Source organism: Lynx canadensis, chromosome A3, assembly GCF_007474595.2.
Source record: "Lynx canadensis isolate LIC74 chromosome A3, mLynCan4.pri.v2, whole genome shotgun sequence".
Classification (NCBI taxonomy): Eukaryota; Metazoa; Chordata; class Mammalia; order Carnivora; family Felidae; genus Lynx; species Lynx canadensis.
This window is the reverse complement of record NC_044305.1, coordinates 33,047,864-33,067,538: the sequence shown is the minus strand read 5'-3', so window position 1 is coordinate 33,067,538 and position 19,675 is coordinate 33,047,864. Positions and strand designations below refer to the sequence as shown.

The 19,675-nt window shown below is 37.1% G+C and overlaps 1 long non-coding RNA gene across 1 annotated transcript in view; it reads right to left on the bottom strand.

The window, feature by feature from the left end:
- Positions 1-506: 506 nt before the first annotated feature.
- Positions 507-19,675, bottom strand: part of LOC115510332 — a 101,898-nt gene continuing 82,729 nt past the window's right edge. The window contains exon 3 of the long non-coding RNA XR_003967678.1: positions 507-684. This is a non-coding gene — a long non-coding RNA (uncharacterized LOC115510332). The remainder of the gene's footprint in view (positions 685-19,675) is intronic.

The following is a 19,675-nucleotide window of genomic DNA, read 5'->3' as shown; positions in this document are numbered from 1 at the left end:
GAGACATTTGCAAGATCCTCAGAAAATTAATTTATACTTGACTTGGCATGACAATAAGACAGGGAATATTCTCATGGCTTTTTGGCATGCTCACACATTAGACATGACGTTGGTGGAAATGTAATTAAGTGCATAAAATATACTTTATAATAGTACAGTTGGCAGGAAAGGGGAAAAAAGCCTCTACTAAAAAAAAGGGAAAGCATCTAAGGTAATGGTAGCTCTCCAATGTGAGCATGTTGAGCTTTGCTATTTATTGTTATTGATGGGATATTTTCTTTTAGAGCATGGGCAAAGTAGGAGACAATTTTCTTACCCTAAAACTGCATATATAATTTAGCCTTTGAGTATGCATACTACTGTAACCATAATTATAAAAATTAACCCAAACTGACCTTATGTTTATATATTAAAAAAAATATATATGATAAGCAGACACTGCCATCGGGCACTAGTCCAGTTAGACACACTTATGTGTATTGTCCACAGTTACTTACCACAGATGTCTTCTAGAATCCTAGGTGGATGTGGCGACCTGTCCATACAAGTGTTCAGAAGGAACAAACACCTTCTGCCACTCTCAACTCCAACAATACTCACAGGTCTATGAAGATAGAAATCCAGATGGGGAAACCTTCATCAGTCTAGAGCAGCCTCCATGGATCCAGAAGAGGAAGACTCCATCTGCTTTGAAATATAAATTTCAGGGGCGCCTGGGTGGCTCAGTCGGTTAAACGGCCGACTTCGGCTCAGGTCATGATCTCACGGTCCGTGGGTTCGGGCCCCGCGTCGGGCTCTGTACTGAAAGCTCAGAGCCTGGAGCCTGTTTCGGATTCTGTGTCTCCCTCTCTCTCTGACCCTCCCCCGTTCATGCTCTGTCTCTCTCTGTCTCAAAAATAAATAAAATGTTAAAAAAAAAATGAAATATAAATTTCAGAGAACATAGTTTAATTGTACTTAGGTAAAGCATAGAGTATCTATCTTTTAGGAGGGGCTGTCATGGAAATTATTAAGTGTGCCTATGCATACACTTACTTCAAACTTATCATTTGGATTACTTTTGAGTTCCTGTAGCTATGTGCACCAAATGCTTGGGATAGAGTGTTTACCTGACAGTTTTGATCCCAGTTTTGAAGATCTGTTACTCCTCTCCTTGTTTAGGACACTAGCATTATGCCTGGCAATAAGGAGGTATCCATTAAACCTATAAGGAGTTAGATCTTTGGAGAACTGGTCTTAGCTTGCTCCCTAGGTGTCCACCTCTTTATAGTACCACTTTCAGGCTCAGCTCCAAGGGCAAAAATGCCTATAAAATCTGTATCCTACACTGTAACCATGCTTATGGCCATGTGTATAGCCAAACTGTGGCCTCATTTATCTGATTTGAAATATTAGGTTACAATCTTGCTTTTGAGATACTTTTTACTATAGTCCATATGTATCATTTTGATATTGCCTAATAAATAACTTCAAAACTTACTGCTGTTAAGCAAAATTAACTTAGTAAATTTTGAAGATCTCATTGGCTTTATTCAATTTATTCAATTATTGAATTGAATTATTGAATTATTGAATCCAATCCAGCAGATAGAAAGGAGCTGAGAGGAACCATACAAAATGAAAGACTTTCACAAGCAAAAACAAAGAAGTTATACTAGACAAAAAAAGCTGACTGGTTATGGCAATGTCACTTTACTTTAGGAGATAGCAAGGGTCTATCAGGCAGATACCTAACTAGTGCTGATTAAGGAATTTCTGATTGACTAGTTTAAAATGCTATTTCTGGGAGAGTTGAAACTGTAATTAAGTCTTGATTTGGTGATATGGGGCTTTGCATAAATAACTCCATTTTGGGTCTGTTGTTTTTTTTAACAGTGGCTTATATATTAAGCATATTGTCAGTTCAAGAGTCTGTGTGCCAGTCAGCTGATTCTTCTGGTCTAGGCTGAGCTGTGTCTGAGGACAGCTTCAGTGTGGGTTGGTCTAGACTGTCTTCAATTAGTATGGCTCATCTCTGCTCCATGTTACCTCTCATCCCTCACGAGGCTAGGAGGAAATGTAATTTTTATAGGCTTTTGGATCAACAATCAGCAACTTTTATTAAAATTAAACATGTCTAAACACTTAAACTGAACAAACGAAAAAAGAAAACAGTAACAACACACTTAAACTGAGCAATGCCACTATTAGAATATTATTATTAGAATATATTAGAATATTATTAGAATAGTAAATAAGAGGATACCAAATTATGAGGGCAAAATGAAGAATAAAGGATATGCTCAGGAAAGAAAAAAACTGAAAATAAAAGGGAAAGAGGAGGGTAGAAGAAAGAATGGTAGTCAAAGACATTTACTAAGTAAATCAAAAAAATGATTGAATGCTGGAAAACGAGAAAATAATGACATATTTGGTGATTATTAAAACAAGGTGGAACTAAAATACTAGAACTGTAAGTTCTCAAAAATTTGTTGTTATGTATTCTTAAAAAGAATGTTGCAGAATGTGCCCCAACATAAAAAGGGGATTAATTTTTTTAAGTTTATTCATTTATTTTGGGACAAAGAGAATGAGTGGAGGAGGGGAAGAGAGAGAGGAAGACAGAGGATCTGAAGTGGGCTCTGTGCTGACAGCAGAGAGCACGATGAGGACCTTGAACTCACGACCTGTGGGAACCATGACCTAAGTGGAAGTTGGACACTTAAGCAACTGAGCCATGTAGGTGCCCTGGAATTAATTTTTAAAAGGAAGATATGATATTCAAGAAGGATGAGATGTAACCAGAATAAGTAAAGAAAATTTCTGCTTTGATAGTAAGGAGAGATCTTAGGAGAATGTCTTTATATAAAATAACATATACAACATGCTCACAATACCATGTAAGAAAAAAGCGTGATAGGAGTTAAGGAATTATAAAATTCCTACAACATTAAGAAGACAAAGTCTTTTATTACTTTGAATTTTTGTTCAGAAAAAGAATTCATGTTGAGAATTAAGGTGAGTTAAGGGCAACTGATGTTGGTAAAAATGGCAGAGTAATGACCTCCAAAAATTCTATCATCCTCTAAAAGCAATGAGAAACTGGCAAAATTGTCAGAATCTACTTTTTTCAGAACTCTGGAACTTAGCCATAGGCTTGCAGCAATCCAGGGAGTATTTAAGAAAAACAGCTGAATGCCAGTAAGAACAGAGTTTTGTAGTGTTTTAACTTACCCTAGTCCCATTTCCCATTCTCCAACTCACAGTAGCCATCAAAAAAAAAAAAAAAAAAAAAAAAAAAAAAGCTCATATTCTCAGTACTGATGGGAACAGAACTGTAGCTCTTTCAAATTCTCTTTCTCAAAGAATTGCCATTATTTGAACTAATAGTCCATGAAAGACCACTCAAAAGAATTGTCTTTATCTAACCTGATTCTATGCTCATCTCATGCTGAAAGCCCCTCCTGGGGGGCATTTGTCAGAAACATTTAAAGGCAAATGTTTTAATGTCATGGCTGCCTGAGGCAATGCATAACATTTGGGGTAAACCATAGACTAATGGAAAAGCATAAAAGGAAAAGCTGAGCAATGACATGTCCCACAGGGGCTTTGAAAAGCTTTGACATAGTCCTAGGAATCTAGAGGCCTATGCACATGTGCAAGACTGTGTGCATGCTTCAGAAAAGAAATTAAAGAAGACATAAATAAATGGGAAGACTTGCCATGTTCAGAGATTGGAATATTTAATACAGTTAAGATGGTATTGTTCCCCAAAATGAGCTATAGATTTAATGCATCAAAGTTTCCAAAGACTTTTCCCCCAGAATTGGACTGCTGATACCAAAAGTCATATGAGAGTACAAGGGACACAAAATAGCCAAAAGTATCTTCAAAAACAGTAGAGTTAGAGGACTCAACACTATTTGATTTCAAAACTTACTATAAAGCTACAGGAATCAATGTCCAAACAACAAATAACCCAATTAAAAAATGAGTGGAAGACATGAACAGATATTTCTCCAAAGAAGACATACAGATGGCCATCAGACACATGAAAAGATGCTCAATATCACTCATCATCAGGGAAATGCAAATCAAAACCACAACGAGATGCCACTTCACACCTGTTGGAATGGCAAAAATTGACAACACAAGAAACAGCTAGTGTTGGTGAGGATATGAAGAAAAAGGAACCCTCTTACATTGTGGGTGGGGATGCAAACTGGTGCATCCACTGTGGAAAACAGTTTGGAGCTTCCTCAAAATGTTCAAAATAAAACTGCCCTATAGTCCAGTAATCACACCACTGGATATTTCCTAAAAAATATAAAAACACTAACTCAAAGGGATGCATGCACCCCTATGTTTATTGTGGCATTATTTACAATAGCCAAGACATGGAAGAAGCCCAACTGTCCATCCATTGATAGAAGAACGGATAAAGAAGACGTGGTATATATGTACAATGTAATATTGCTCAGCTGTAAAAAATAATGAATTCTTGACATTTGTGATAACCTGGAAGGATCTAGAGAGTTTAACACTAAGCAATAATAAGTCAGAGAAAGATAAATACCATATGAATTCACTCATATGTGGAATTTAAGAAACAAAACAAATGAACAAAAGAAAAAAAGAAAGAGAGAGAAAGAAACCAAGAAACAGACTCAACTATAGAGAACAAACTGATGGTTACCAGAGACAGGTGGGTAGGGGAATGAGTGAAATAGGTGATGGGGATTAAAGAGTACACTTATCATGATGAGCACTGAATAATGTACAGAATTGTTAAATCACTATACTGTATACCCAAAATAATATGACACTGTATGTTAACTATACTAGCATTAAAATAAACAATAAAAAAATAAAGTAAGACTAAATCTAAAAAAAAAAAACACACACATAAGTTGATAAATAGGAAAAAAGTGTGTGGTACTGGTATAAGAGCAAATAAATTAATGGAATAGAATTGAAGAGCCCCAAAATAAAACTATCATCTATTGACGATTGATTTTTGCCAATCGTGCCAAGATTACACAATGGGGAAAGAAGAGTCTTTTCAATAAATGGTGCTGAGACATCTGGATATCCACATGTAAAGAATGAATTTGCAGTCCTAACTCACACGGTGTATAAAACTTAAATCAGAATGGATCAAAGACTTAAATGGAAGAAAAGAAAACATAGGGGTTTTTTGGGAGTCTTACAGTCCTCCCCAAATACAAGCAATCTGTTTTAGTCTGTTTGGGCTGTTATAACAAATACCACAGACTGGGTAGTTTATAATGAACAGAAATTTATTTTTCACTGTTCAGTCAGTAGACTGCTAAGTCCAAGATCATGGTGCTGGCAGATACAGTGGTGGTTGGTGACAGCTTGCTTCCTGTTTCATACACGAGGCCTTCTCACTGTATTCTCACATGGGAAAGGACTAGGAATCTGTGGGAAGTCTCTTTTATGAGGCACAGATTCTGTTCATGAGGGCTCCATCTTCATGACTTAAGTAACCCCCACACACAGTCAGACTATAGCACAACCGAGAGAGAGAGAGAGAGAAATTGGGCTTCATCAAAATTAAAAACTTTTGAACGTTAAAAACACTATCAAGAAATGGAAATAGTCCACGCAATGGGAAAAACCACTTGTAAAGCACCTATCTGATAAGAATCTGGGTGCAGAATATATACAGAAGACATATAATTCAATAATATAAAGACAAATAGCACAATTTAAAACTAGGCAAAAGCTCTGAATACACATATCTCCAAAGAAGATATACAAAGGGCCAACAAGCACATGAAAAGATGCTCTACATCATTAGTAATTAGGAAAATGCAATTCAAAACCTGAATGGGACACCATTCCACAACCTGTATGGGAACTATAATAAAAAATACAGATAGTAAAAAGTGTTAGTGAAGATGTATAGAATTTGGGGCACCTCACTCACTACCAATGGATATATCATATGTATGGTTGTGGAAAATAATCTGGCAGTTCCTTAAAAAGTTACCAACCATATATCCCAGCAGTTCACACATATACCCTACATGTGAAAACATCTGTTCACATTAAAACTTGTATACTATTTTTTAAAAATATTTTAACATTTATTTATTTTTGAGACAGAGAGAGACAGAGCATGAGCAGGGGAGGGGCAGAGAGAAAGGGAGACACAGAACCTGCAGCAGGCTCCAGGCTCTGAACTGTCAGCACAGAGCCTGATGCGGGGCTCGAACTCACAGACCGTGAGATCATGACCTGAGCTGAAGTCAGATGCATAACCGACTGAGCCATCCAGGTGCCCCAAAACGTGTACACTAATCCTAACAGTATTATGAATAATGTATTGTGAATAGCAGTATTATTCACAATAGCGCAAAAGTGAAAACAACCCAAAAGTCCATCAAGTGGTAAAGAGAAAACATAGTATATTCATACAATGGAGTATTGTATAAAAAGACATAAAAAGAAATAAAGCACAATTAGATGCTACAATATGGATTATGTGATTCCATTTATATGAAATGTACAGAGCAGGCAAATCCAATAGAGACAGATACTAGAGTAGTGGTTTCCAGGGCCTCTGAGTACAGGAATGGGGAGTGACTGCTGGTTGAGGCAGTTTCTTTTGGGAGTGATGAAAATGTTCTAGATCAAATAGTTGTGATGATTACACAGCCTTGTGGATATAAAAAGAAATAAGTGACTTGTACACTTTTAAGTAGTGAATTAATTTTATGCTATGTATCATATCTCATTAAAAAAAGAATTGAAATAGAATGTGTAACTTTCAAATGAGGTGAAGGTACAGTATACTAAAATACGATCCATTTGGAATCAGTAAAGATAAAAACTGGAATTTTCTAAGTAGAAAGAAGAAGAACCACAAAAAACTGATGTATAGTTGATCTAAATGTGTCAACAATGATACCAGATGTAGATTAGAGTTTGGAAAATTATGGACTGGGTCAAAGGCTTGCAGTCACATTTTGCACAGCCCAAGAACAAAGAATGAGTTTTGCGTTTTTAAAGAGTTATTGAAAAGAATGAGGAAGGAGGTAGGAGAGGAGTAGCCACTGAAACCTTGGCCCTCAAAACCTAAAATATTCATTCTTAGGCCCAGTACAGAGAAAGTTTGCTGACCTATGACAGTCTCAACATTTTCAAGCTAAACATAAAATCCAATAAAACAATAAAACCAAACTTCTTGTCAATATCACCTGCCAATTCCAGAACAGCTGCTAGGAAAGCTGCTCTTCATTGTCTGTTTCTGGGTTAAAGGTTGCCACAGGAGAAACTGGCATGACATCTGGAAGGCAGAAGGGATGTCACTATCTTCATCAGCTTCAGCCTTCTCACAAACACCTTCTTTGATGTTGCTGGCTTAGAGAGGAGCGGGGGCTTTGCCAAAGACTGCACAGCTGTAGGCTTTCCCCATGAAGCTTTTGGGGACTGCCAACTTTGGTGCTTCAGTTAAGGTCCTCAGGGATTTTCTTTTTCTCCAATATTGATGCTGCTTCCTATACCATCCTACTTGCATGTAACCCTCTTGAAGTTTAGTATCAGAAGTTTCATATCATTTCTGCCACATTCCATTTGTCCAGCAAGCCAAGAGAAGAGGGTAGGGATATTAGTTTTGTGGAGAAAAGTGTCTAACAGGAGCAAGGACTTTTCATTAAAGAGACACAGCCAGATGATGGTATCTGCACAGAGGGAGAGCCAAAATAAAAATCCCTAATTCCCTCTCTATCTCTTGATGCTATTCTAGTTGGCCAAACCAAACAGGAAAATATGTCCCTGTAGATCAGCCTCAGTAAGGTCAGCCTCTCAGGTAGACAGCAAGGTAGAAAAAGATGGAGAAAAGATTTGAACGGAAATGGAGAATATCTAGCTTGGTTATCAACCCAAATTGGTTATTTAGGGGCACCTGGGTGGTTCAGTCAGTTGAGTCTCTGACTTTGGCTCAGGTCATGATCTCACAATTCATGAGTTGAAGCCCTGTGTTGGGCTCTCTGCTCTCAGCACAGAGCCTGCTTCAGATCCTCTGTCCCCCTCTCTCTCTACCCCTTCCCTGCTCACGCTCTCTCTTTCAAAGATAAATAAACATTAAAAATTTTTAATTGCTTATTCATATATTAAATAAATACAATATTACTGGTGACTGAAGAAATACATATCAAAACAATAACCCACCAATTCAGATCCAAAGTGATAATAATAGAAGTAATAATAATAAATTTGAAAACCTCAAGTGTTGGCAAGGATGCTACAAAACAGTAATGTAAACCAAGAGCTGACTGGGGTTCCTGGGTGACTCAGTTGGTTAAATGTCTGACTTCAGCTCAGGTCATGATCTCGTGGTTCATGAGTTCAAGCCCTGCATCAGGCTCTGAGCTGACAGCTTAGATTCTGACAGCCTGCTTCAGGTTCTGTATCTCCTCTCTCTCTGCCCCTCCCTTGCTTATGTTTTCTCTCTCTCTCTCTAAAAAATAAATAGAAAATTTAAAAAAATCAAAAACAAACAAAAAACCCTCAGACTAACAGCTATTTGGAATCCCACTTCAGAAGGTAAATTGGGAATACCTAAGAATGGTGATGACCCACCCACCCTATGGGCCAGCAGTTCTCATCTTGGGCATCAACCATGGAGAAATTTTAAAGTATATGAAGATGAACATACATAAAATTGTTCAATGTTTGCAAGAGATTTTAAAAAAAGAGAGAGAAAACAAACATTTAACAGTTTCTTAGATGGGAACTAGAGGAATAAACTTATTTAAAATAAAATAATATCAGTTAAAGACATTGTTTCAAATATGAAGAAAGATAAATCTCACAAAATATCATATAAATAATCATATTTATTTTGGTATATAAGTGAAGAAAGCAAAATGCTAAACAACAAGTGGAACAAGTAAGATATAATTTATATAATATATGTAAATTTAGATATCACATCCTCTTCTGTGGGAACTCTCTAAAAGCAGAGCCTGATACAGGGATCATGGTACATGTGATTAATCAGGGGACAACTCTCAGAAAAAGAGCAGGATCAGGGCAGGGCAGAAGAAACAGGAGAGCAAGGTTGTGCTCTTGGCTGGAGTCTCACTGAGGCCTGATCCCCAAAACAGCTCTGGAGAATTAACTGAACCACAGCACTGGTCTTACCTTGGAGCAAGGGGCTGATCTCATTGACTCTCCCTCCCCAAACCCCACCTCAGGCACACACACTTGCCAGTCAATCCATCACTGGCTGTGGGCTGACCTGTGAGAAACATCCTCCCAGTGGAATATCTTCCATTTAGCCCAGGATAATCCCTCAGAGACTAGGACAGCTGAGAGCCATTAGTAGCCAACACGTACTGTAGCTGGAGCTGGAGTATACCAACAGTGAAAGGGGTCTGGAAGGGGCATGCCAGTGTCCACTATACACAGGAAACAATGGTGTACTGTTTATGGCCTTAGGTGTGTAATAAAATTACAAACATTTGCATGGAGATAAAAAACAACACTCATTTCAAAATAATGGTTTCCTCTAATGAAGGATGGAGGAAGGAAAGGGAAATGAATCAAATGCTGGCCTTAATTTTAATTCCTTAAAAAAGTTATCTGAAGTAATAAAGCAACATGTGAGCATCTAAATCTTATTAGCAAACTTTAAAACTTAAAATAATATACAAAACCAAAAAGGAGAGTAAAATACATAGATTTAAAAATAATAAAAATGGTTCTTAAAATATTTTGATTTAATTTTACACCAATGGTGAAAAACACATCTTTTCTAAATCTGATGAAATGAGAAATTATTATTATTCATTATTATTCACCATTCATCAAAAATCATACTTTTAATTATAAAATATAGATATAAGATCTGATGTGTATCTCTTTCCTTATATTTTTATTTACCCTCAATCAATATTTTATGTGAAAATATATGAGAGAAAGAGACAGAGAGAGAGAGAGAGAGAGAGACAGAGGGTGAGAGGGTGATAACTATGAGATTTCTGGAATAACATTTACCTGATTTTGAAATGAAATACATCTGGATGGTGGGATTTGGAATGGTTTCTAAATTTCTTGTCTATAAGTTTATTAGTTGCTTCCATTTTTATAATGACCATTGTCTCACTTTACAGAAACCATAGTCATCCTTAAAAATGAAGAAAAATGTGTATCTTCCCTAGTAATAGAACCATTACAAATTTAACAACTCTTTGATATTATTTTACACCTGCTATATTTGCCAAAATTAAATAAAAGAAATACCCAAATTAGCAAGGTTTTTTTTAAACCTGGTACAATGATATATTGTTAGTGGCAGTATAAATCATGATTCTGTTAAAAAAATAAAATCTGGCAAAATTTCATGAGTAGCAAACAGATGTTTATATCCTTGGATCCACAAACTCATTTCCTAGAATTTGTTCCATGGGAATATTAGAGTAAAGAAATATCTTCTGCATGAATGATGGTTATTGCAACAAAGCATTTGAAACAATCCAATTTGGCTAAGAAATCTGTTGAACACAAACTTAATGGGGCACTCTACTGTGATCAAAGCATGAAAAATGTGAATGAGGAAAGATATTGATAGTTCCCGGGCACGTAATGTGTACTTAGATAGCATCGGTGATTTTGTAAACTATTTTATGTCTCAAAATTCATGGGTTCAATATCATTAAAATAGTATTACAGGGGGAAGGAATTGAACTTACCCATAATTGCATGGCATACTAATAAATGTGAGTATTAATGTCCAAGCCCAGTTCTAACACCGAATCATAAATTCTTTTCACTAAAGAAATTTTCTTAGCTATAGAACTCATTTTACAAATAAATTTTTATGCAGAACTCTCTCAGCTCCAAATCAAAGAGATGACAAAAGCTGAGATATCTAGATGGATGTGCCAGAGTTTGGGCAACCCTTAGTCCCACCCCACCCACTTGGCCTCAACAGAATCCTAGGGCACAATAAATAATTTTAAAAATCACTGTCCTATACCATACTGTATTTGAAAATGGTAAAATGGTTTGAGTTAATGTTAAGTTTTAAAAGATGGTAACATAAAATACTGCTACTCACTACTCTTAGTTGGGTAGCTTTCTATTCAATTTCACATGGAGACATAGATCAAAATATTCATGTGAAAAGACAAGAACTGAAGCTGTTTCTTTAAGGTGATAGCACATCCAGCTAAGCCAGAGGGCACTAGGTGGACAAATTGGTTATATTATCCACCACTTTTGGGGTGGTCCTCAGAGCTTCCTTAGGCCTGGATAGATCCACTTATCTTAGTGCTAATTCAGACATAGTCATTCCTAAAATATTATAAAGAGTGTGTATTGTTTGTGACTGTGGATATAACTGAAGATGGGGGAAGAATGAGAAAACTCATATATATGTTGGGATCAAAATATATGTCCCAGCAAACTGGGACACACCGTGTGAGTTTCCTCTTTCCTTCTTCTTGCCAGTCAGAGAGATCCTCACCCTGTCACCTGCCCCTCGCAATTCTACATCAGTAAAAGCAAAGATAGCAGCTGAAACTTGATTTCCCAATTTCCTTTCCTGCTACAACATGGCCATGCGATCCACTCAAGGTCTGTATGAAGAGCAGACCTATTTCCTGTCCTACATGTGGAAGTTCTCCTGTAAGGATGTGAGCCTTAAAGTTGCTACAGCCATCTTGAAATCAGGAAAAGAGCCAGAAATTTGAGGAAAGCTAACAAATGCCTTCCTACATAGTTTTCAATATATGATTAAAAAAAAAAGAACCTTCTACTGTTTAAGCTCCTTTGTTATTTGGGCATTCTGTTCTTTGCAGCAAAAAGCATCTGAATGTAAACTGCATAAATGTATCAGACATCCAAAGTTCCCAACTAGAACATATCAATCCAAAATTTTCAAGGGTGTTGTCCTTTTCGGTTAATATAAAAAAATGTGGGCTTTTTTACAGTCATGAAGAATTTCTGGTAATTTCCTTCTTTTTGCAATGGTTCTATCACAATTCATGAATTTTATATGAAGTGTGATTGTTTCCGATTATTGTGGCTTCCCCTGATTTTGTAAGTACAGTTGCTGACTCCAAACTGCTAGAAAAAATTCTGGCAGTTTTCCAAGGGGCATGGCTAGTGGGTCCCCAAAACATGAAGAATTAATTATTTCCTTCCCTTTTCCTTTGCTTTCTGTCTGTTCTTTTGGTCCTAAGGCCAATATTTTGAAGTAGCCCTCACATACCACTGAGGTAAACCTCCGCACAAGGATCAAACACAATTTGTGGGAAAGTGCTTTAGAGGCAGAAGAACATTCTGCAAGCCTGTGGGGCTGGCATTGTTGTTGCTACATCCTAACAACACTGCTCCACATTAGCAACAGCGAACCAAGAGTAGGCAGTGATGGTAGGGTCTACCTAAATAATTTTCATAAATAAAACTGAGTTTGCTCTAAAATGGGGTTAATGTCTTGGTCACCTCTTCAGCCTTCAGTTGACATGGTTATGATAAACACAAACTTCTTGCTTTTTATTTAATAAACACTTTTTTAAAGTGGCGTAACTTTAGTTATGATTCAGGCACTGTTCAACATGCTTTAAAAATAACAAGTCCTTCATTTCCTATGACAACTTTTGAAGGAGACTCCTTCATTATTCTCATTTTTCTGATGAAGTGACTGAGATATCAGTTATTTAAGTAACTTGCCCAGGCCACACAGCTTTAAGTGGTAGTATTGGAATAACTGTATTAACTGGCATTGTAGGGGAGGACACAGGTTTTTCTTGATCCTCTTAGGGTCTCTGCCTGCACCTGAACATTGAACTGACAAAGATGCATTAACATGAGAGACACATATACACTTATTTGGTATAAGTTTTAAGTGACACAGGAGGCTTTATCAGGAAATGAAGACCCATATACACAGACAAATATATTTTTATGCTAGGATTGATAAAGAGTTGTCAGTTGTATAGATTAGTTGTATAGGTTAGGGAGTTTGTTAGGATTCGTCTTGTGTTCCCTTTATCTTTAGGGGTGAGGAGGTTCCTTTCCTTGGGTATAGGGAAGGCACCTCTCATATGAGGGTTTCATGACCTGTTACAGGGAAGAAGAGCGGAGGGAAAGTCAGAGTGACCTTCCTCTTCTGCTGTTTTCTGAAACTCCTTCAGCTGAAAATAGTCAATATGCCAAGTTGCCATATTTTGGGGTAATGTATCCTAAATGCCATCAATATACAGAAATAAAGGTATGAAGTTAGTCACTAAAAGTGAGAAAGTATGAACAGGTTCACCACATGCTTCATTTTGTTTTATAAGCAAGTCTAAAGAATAATTAAAGGAAGGAAAAAAGGAGAAAAAAATCTAGTTGAAATTTTCCTTTACTTTCTTTTATCTTCTTTTATTAACCCCCCCACTCTGTGTGTGTGTGTGTGTGTGTGTGTGTGTGTGTGTGTGTGAGAGAGAGAGAGAGAGAGAGAGAGAGAGAGAGAGAGAGGGAGGGGGAGGGGGTGGGGGGAGAATGAATACTGAGCTTCTTTGTCCAGAAATAACTATGCTTCCTCAATGTGCACATAATGTGAGAGGGAAGTTTTAAAGAAAAAAATATCATACTGTGAGACTCAAAAATCTCTCCATGCATAAGCTGAAAGATTCCAATAATGACAATTATATACCAAAATAAATATGGCATCCCTACTTCCCACTGGTATTATCTTCTAGCATTTTCTTTGGATCAGAATGAATTTACAGTGAGAACATATTCAGCTTTCTTTTCATTTTTTTGCCTTATATGGTCAATTGCAAGGCTGACCACAAATTCTTTCTCTTCCTGTATCCATGCCTTTTTTGCAATGAGACTTAGCAGCTTGTCTCAAAGAAAGGGAAGTTTATTTCTTCTATTTTTTGAATCTAGATTTAGACCTGTGACAGGTGTTGGCCAATGAGAAATTAGAAAACCTGATATAAACAGAGGCATGACAATTGCTTGAGCACTGGGGCTTTTCCTGTCTTGCTATTCTTAGGAGCTCTGACTACCATCATGTGACTGAATCTCCGCTAGCCTGCTGGAGGATGAATGACACATGGTCTAGCTACTTCCATTGACCCTGAAGCCAGCTATTCACCACCACGCATGTGAATGAGGCCATCAACCACCAACTGATCACAAACAAATGGGTGAACTCCACCACCTTATTAAGGGGAGACAAGCAGTCCTAGTTAAGCCCAGCCCAAAGTGCCAATTTACGTTATCATGAGAAAAGAAAGATTGTTTCAGCCACTAATTTTGGGATGGTGTGTTACATGGCAAAACTAGGTGCTTAACTTGAAAGGGAATAGTATCTGATTTATCTTTACAAGGAATAAAAGCTTCAGGAAAGATGTATGACTAAGGAAGGGAAGTCTCATCTGCTTCTGAAGCAGATGCACAATTAGCAGCCCTGGGAGAAAGTCAAAGTTCTTACAAAAAAGACTGAAAACTGAGGAAATTTGATTCAAAGCCTTCTCTACGTCTTGATAGTATTCCCACTAACTTCAAGGGAAGAACCATTCAGTGATGAGTTGCTTTAAGCTTACAGAAGGGACAAGACTTACTGTAGCCAAAGATGTTTTATTTTTACTCCATTCAACTCTCCGCTGGGTTTTCCCATGCTTAAGAGCCCTCAGAGGCTGAGCATGTAACAGCTCTCTGCTTTACCAGCTCAAGGGCATTTCAGTGCTGTGGGTCAGTCTTAATTCTCTGAGAATGTGTCTAATTTCATTGCAAAAGTAATGTATTTGGCTAATAAGACTTAGGCTCTTTGGCTGTGTTTCCTTTCTTTCGCACCCTAGAGCCCTTGCCACTACACAGTGCCTTTCATTTCCAAAGGATGCCTGAGCACTTCATAAACTTAGCCAGTGGACTTATAAACTTTATGGCCAAGGAATCAGTCCACCACTGAAAGGTAACCTGCTTCTGGTGTGAAAAGTAGCAATTGTTTACATATGGTTAACCTGAAGGCATACGGAGGCCAAGCATTAGGTTTAAAACCCTAAGATGCCTTAGAGCAGGTCCTGGTAGGATTTCCTTTCCTTTATTAAGTTCTCTTCTGCACTGATTTAGTTGACTGAGCCGAAAGGAAGTGTAACCAAGGAGTGAACTGAACCCATGACCCTAAGCACCTGGTGAGAATTGGTCTTTGTGTAATGACCTGAGACAAAACTCCCAACTCTTCATACAGGGGAGATCAACAACAAAAAATCTCATTTGTAAAGCTCTTTAAATTCACACAATTTTTAAAGGAAACTTATTCATACACTGTCATTTGCCCACTTTTCTGTCCCTTTCACATAGAACTTCACACTTATCTTCTATTTTATTTGTTGAACTAAATTTTGTTTTGCCCCATTAAAGGCAGGATCTTTGAATGATCCATGCTGTAGCTCTCTTAGACTCTATCAAAATGAATATGTAGAAAAGGAAGCACTTTCTGTTAACCTCTCAGTTCAGCACTATGTACCATATCCTCCCAAAAGTTTGAGAAGGATTTACTAATCATTGTGTTGAGTTCACGACCTTTACTAGACTACTGCTATGAGTGGCAGCATGACTGTGGGTTAAATAGGGTCTCTGTTTCTCTCTTCATTCACTCCATGCAAAGCAAGCAATAACTCTTGAAGCTTGGGCATCTTTCTTTCTTATCTCTGTATTTTTCAATATGCTGGGCATTGCTTCATATAGTATGCACCACTGTGAACAGCCAGTAATTCTTAAGATATGGAATGAGAGGTGGGAAGCAGGAGACTCTGTTTCCTCAAAAACCTCTTTGCTAGTAGATCATAGGCAATTGACTTGATCAAAATGTACTCTTATTTTCCATTGGCTATTGATCAATATGTGTTTACTTCTCTTGGTGGCCTCAAGGAAAAGAGGAAAGAGGATCTCAAGGAAAAGATGAGCAGCAGGGATGGGCTTTGGTCATTACTGAGGTAACTGGTGAAACTTGAATGGGATTTGACGATTAGATGGTAGAAATGCATTAATGTTAATTTCCTAATTTTGCATAATCAAGGACATTACAAAAAACAAGGACATTCTCTTACATATACATATATATAGTATATATATATAGTATATATACACATATATACATATATATAGTATATATAAAAATATATATACATATACATATATACATATGTATACATATATAGTATATATATACTATATATAATATATATACTATATATATAGTACATATATAGTATATATATAGTGTATATATACTATATATATACATAGTATATACAAAATATACTAAAATACCCAGAAGTATTGGGACAACAGGTTAGCAATTACTCTCAAATGATTCAGGGGAAAAAAATCTTTACTGTGCTTACAAAAATAAACAAATAGGTTCTCCCAAGGTTGTGACGTCAGACTAATTAGCCATGCTGTTTGTCTAGTGAAGCAGAGGACAGAGAAGTTCAGCTAGAAATGTTGATGTAACAAAATGAAGAGTCAAGGAAGGCCTTACCGTTCAAAGTCAGAGTTTGCATAGATGCTACAACACTGCAGGATTTTAATTAGATCAAGGCCAGTGATCATTCCTGTCCTAGCTTTAGAAAGTACAATAATGGAGGAGACACTACTCTGCTGATGCCCTGCCATGTCTGTGCTCTACAGCAGTCTTTCAATAGCCACATCTCCATTTACTTGCCTGAAGACTGTTTAGTAATCAAGTATAATCTACCTGATACACTGGTATAATTAAGTCTTGTGGGAACAACCTTTGACCACTACTGTTGGAAATTAGTGTATAAATACTATAGCTCCCTTGCTCTGTAGATGGGATCACTCTTGAGTTGCATGTTCTATAGGGGTTCCCAGAGTTCCCTATTGGGACTGAGCTTGAGCTGCCCACGGTGATAACTTGCTTGATAAGTTAGGCTGTCTTTTAGGTTGCCTTACCTTTCATCAATTATTCCAACCTCACTTCCTGCAATCACCTCCCAAATAAGCTATGTACACTTGTATCCTGGTCTCAATGTCTGTTTTCAGGGAACTCAAACTAAGACTAATGTTTAGATTAATTATTATTGGTAGGGCTCAGCCTAACTCTAGGTGTGTGTCCATATGAATGTCTGTTTTCAGGGAACTCAAACTAAGACTAATGTTTAGATTAATTATTATTGGTAGGGCTCAGCCTAACTCTAGGTGTGTGTCCATATAAAGTTAAAACATTGTTAGATTTAAATCAGATTGACAAAAATGCTCTGATTAAAAAGTGAGATGAAAAACTGGTACTTAAAGTTAAAACATTGTTTTAAGTACCAGTTTTTCATCTCACTTTTTAATCAGAGCATTTTTGTCAATCTGATTTAAATCTAAAAAATATATTTGATGATGATAAGTTATTGGTTCTTTTAAATATGGTTGAAACCACAGAAATAACAGGGTTGGATACCTCTCTCTACTCCACAACTTCATTCTTGTATAGTCAACTATTGCAATGGATGAACGACAGACATTATTTGCTAGGGGCAAAGGAAAGAGTTGAAGAAAACAATACAAAGACAAAGCAAAAATTCAAAGTCAAAGTAAAAAAAAAAATCAAGCTAACCCAGTAACTCAGACATGTAAGGACCTTTTTTACATAGATTTACTCTGAAGTTATGTTTCCTGTAAGAAAATACACACACACATTTACTCCAGCGCTCCAAGGAAATAAGTGACTGTCCTTGGGTCTTCGTGCATTTTCAGTTCGACTGGCTTTGTCACTGGGATGAACAAATGAGAATCAATGGAGGAGAAAAGAATACAGAGCTGAGGCAACGGGCAAGTAGAAACTGTTCTATTATGTGCTGTCAGGCTCGAGTGTGAATAGGGCTGCACCTGGAGGAAGAGAAAAAAGGAAGCATTCATCCATCTCTCCTCACATGGGAAGCCAGATAGGGCAAGGGGGCTGTCCTGTCAAGAGAATGATTCAGGAGTCCTTTCTCACTGAAGATTAATCATACCAAAGGGCAGGGGTAAAGAATACCCTGCTCTATTTGCTTCCCAATCTCTCCCCTCTGCCTAGGTCCCAAATGACTCTATTTTCATATGTCGAGATATTGGTGGAGCAGAGCTGCTGAAAGGTCTGAGACATCTGGGAGATGAATCACTCCATGCAGAAATACAACAATTAGCTGCGTTTAGTCCAGCACAAAGGCCTTGAGAGGTGTCTAATTGAGTGGCCCGCAACGGAGCCAGGAAACAATGTGGATTTGAAAAGAATCCCACAATTAATTTCTGCATTGACCTAATGGGTAATAATTTGTTAATGTGTACAGAGCCCAGAGTGGGCCTTTTCCATGATGCTCATGGATTTAAAGAGCATGGCATTCCCCTGTGTTTGTGCATGCTTGGATGAGTGCTTAAAAACTAAAGGATGTAGTTAAATGCAAGCCTCTTTTTTTTCAGACCATTATTAAATCTGTGACCATTTAAACATAAAACGAGACATTCTGGCATGGTTTAGGCCACACATTTCTCCAGAACATCAGGTTTAGAATTAGACATTGGCAGTAGAATGATTTTGAACCGTTAGGACATTTTACAAAAATCACATTGCCTTTGGACAATTTTAGAAATAGAAAGAAGGTAAAAGTGTTAAAAAAAAAAAAAAGACCCAACATATTTTTATTGAAAAAGTGGAAACAGATTATATCATACAGACTCTTTTGTCCAAGGGAAAAAAAAAACTTATTTCCTTATAGATGCTAAAAATATATTAACTACACATGCTTATATGTGATTGTGCTCTAGACTCCCTTTCCCCTGGTTCCCAGAGAATTAGTAGTAGTTTTGTTAATTTGGTGTTTTAAAGAAGAAATTATAGTTATTTTCCTAAGTGAAGTAATTGAAAGAATCTAAGGAGGCTTGACCCTTTAGAATAATAATAATTTATCACTCTAATTAAACTTGCGTTTTCATAATAATGAATTAGACTCTAGATATGAGTTATGCTTAGATTTTATCTCTACTTTTTTCACTGTTTTTTTTTTTTCAATTCCCAAGCAAGCAGACTGTGTAAAGACAAACACTTACTTAGCCACTTGGTATCAGAGTTCTTTGTGTGAAAAAGTAAGGCAGTAGAAGTATTCATGGGAACTCTTCCTGCCCTGAATTCAATGATATCATAACTTCTAGAATATTCACAAAGATCACAATTAAATTATTGGTGTGAAAAGATCAAATTCACTAAACTAACCACAAATCTCCCTTTCTTTTTAATGCCTGTCACGGAAGCAGCTTTTCTTCCAAACTGTAGATTTGTGATTCTTCAATGCCAGGCTCTAAGGCATGGCATGCAGCAAAGGGGAAAGTGATGTGGGATTTAATAGTGTTGGAGACCATATCACTTTTGCAGGGGCTGGTTCTATAGGGGACCAACCTGACCAGTGTATGACAGAAGAAAACAAGAGTTGCATGCTTAAATAAGAAGGACATATTTTTTTCTGTCAGGAAACAGGATTATAGAAAGATGGAGATGAACAACAGAGAAAATGACTTCAGAATGGGTGTATGGTCCATGTGTCTCTTCTGGCTCACTGCTGTACCTCAAAGGGCCCAGCAGAATGTTTGGGACATTATGGGTACTTAGTAAATACAAGATAAATGAATGTGGGCTTCTGTGTCACACAGTCTCTTGACCTAAAGCAGAGCTGAGTTT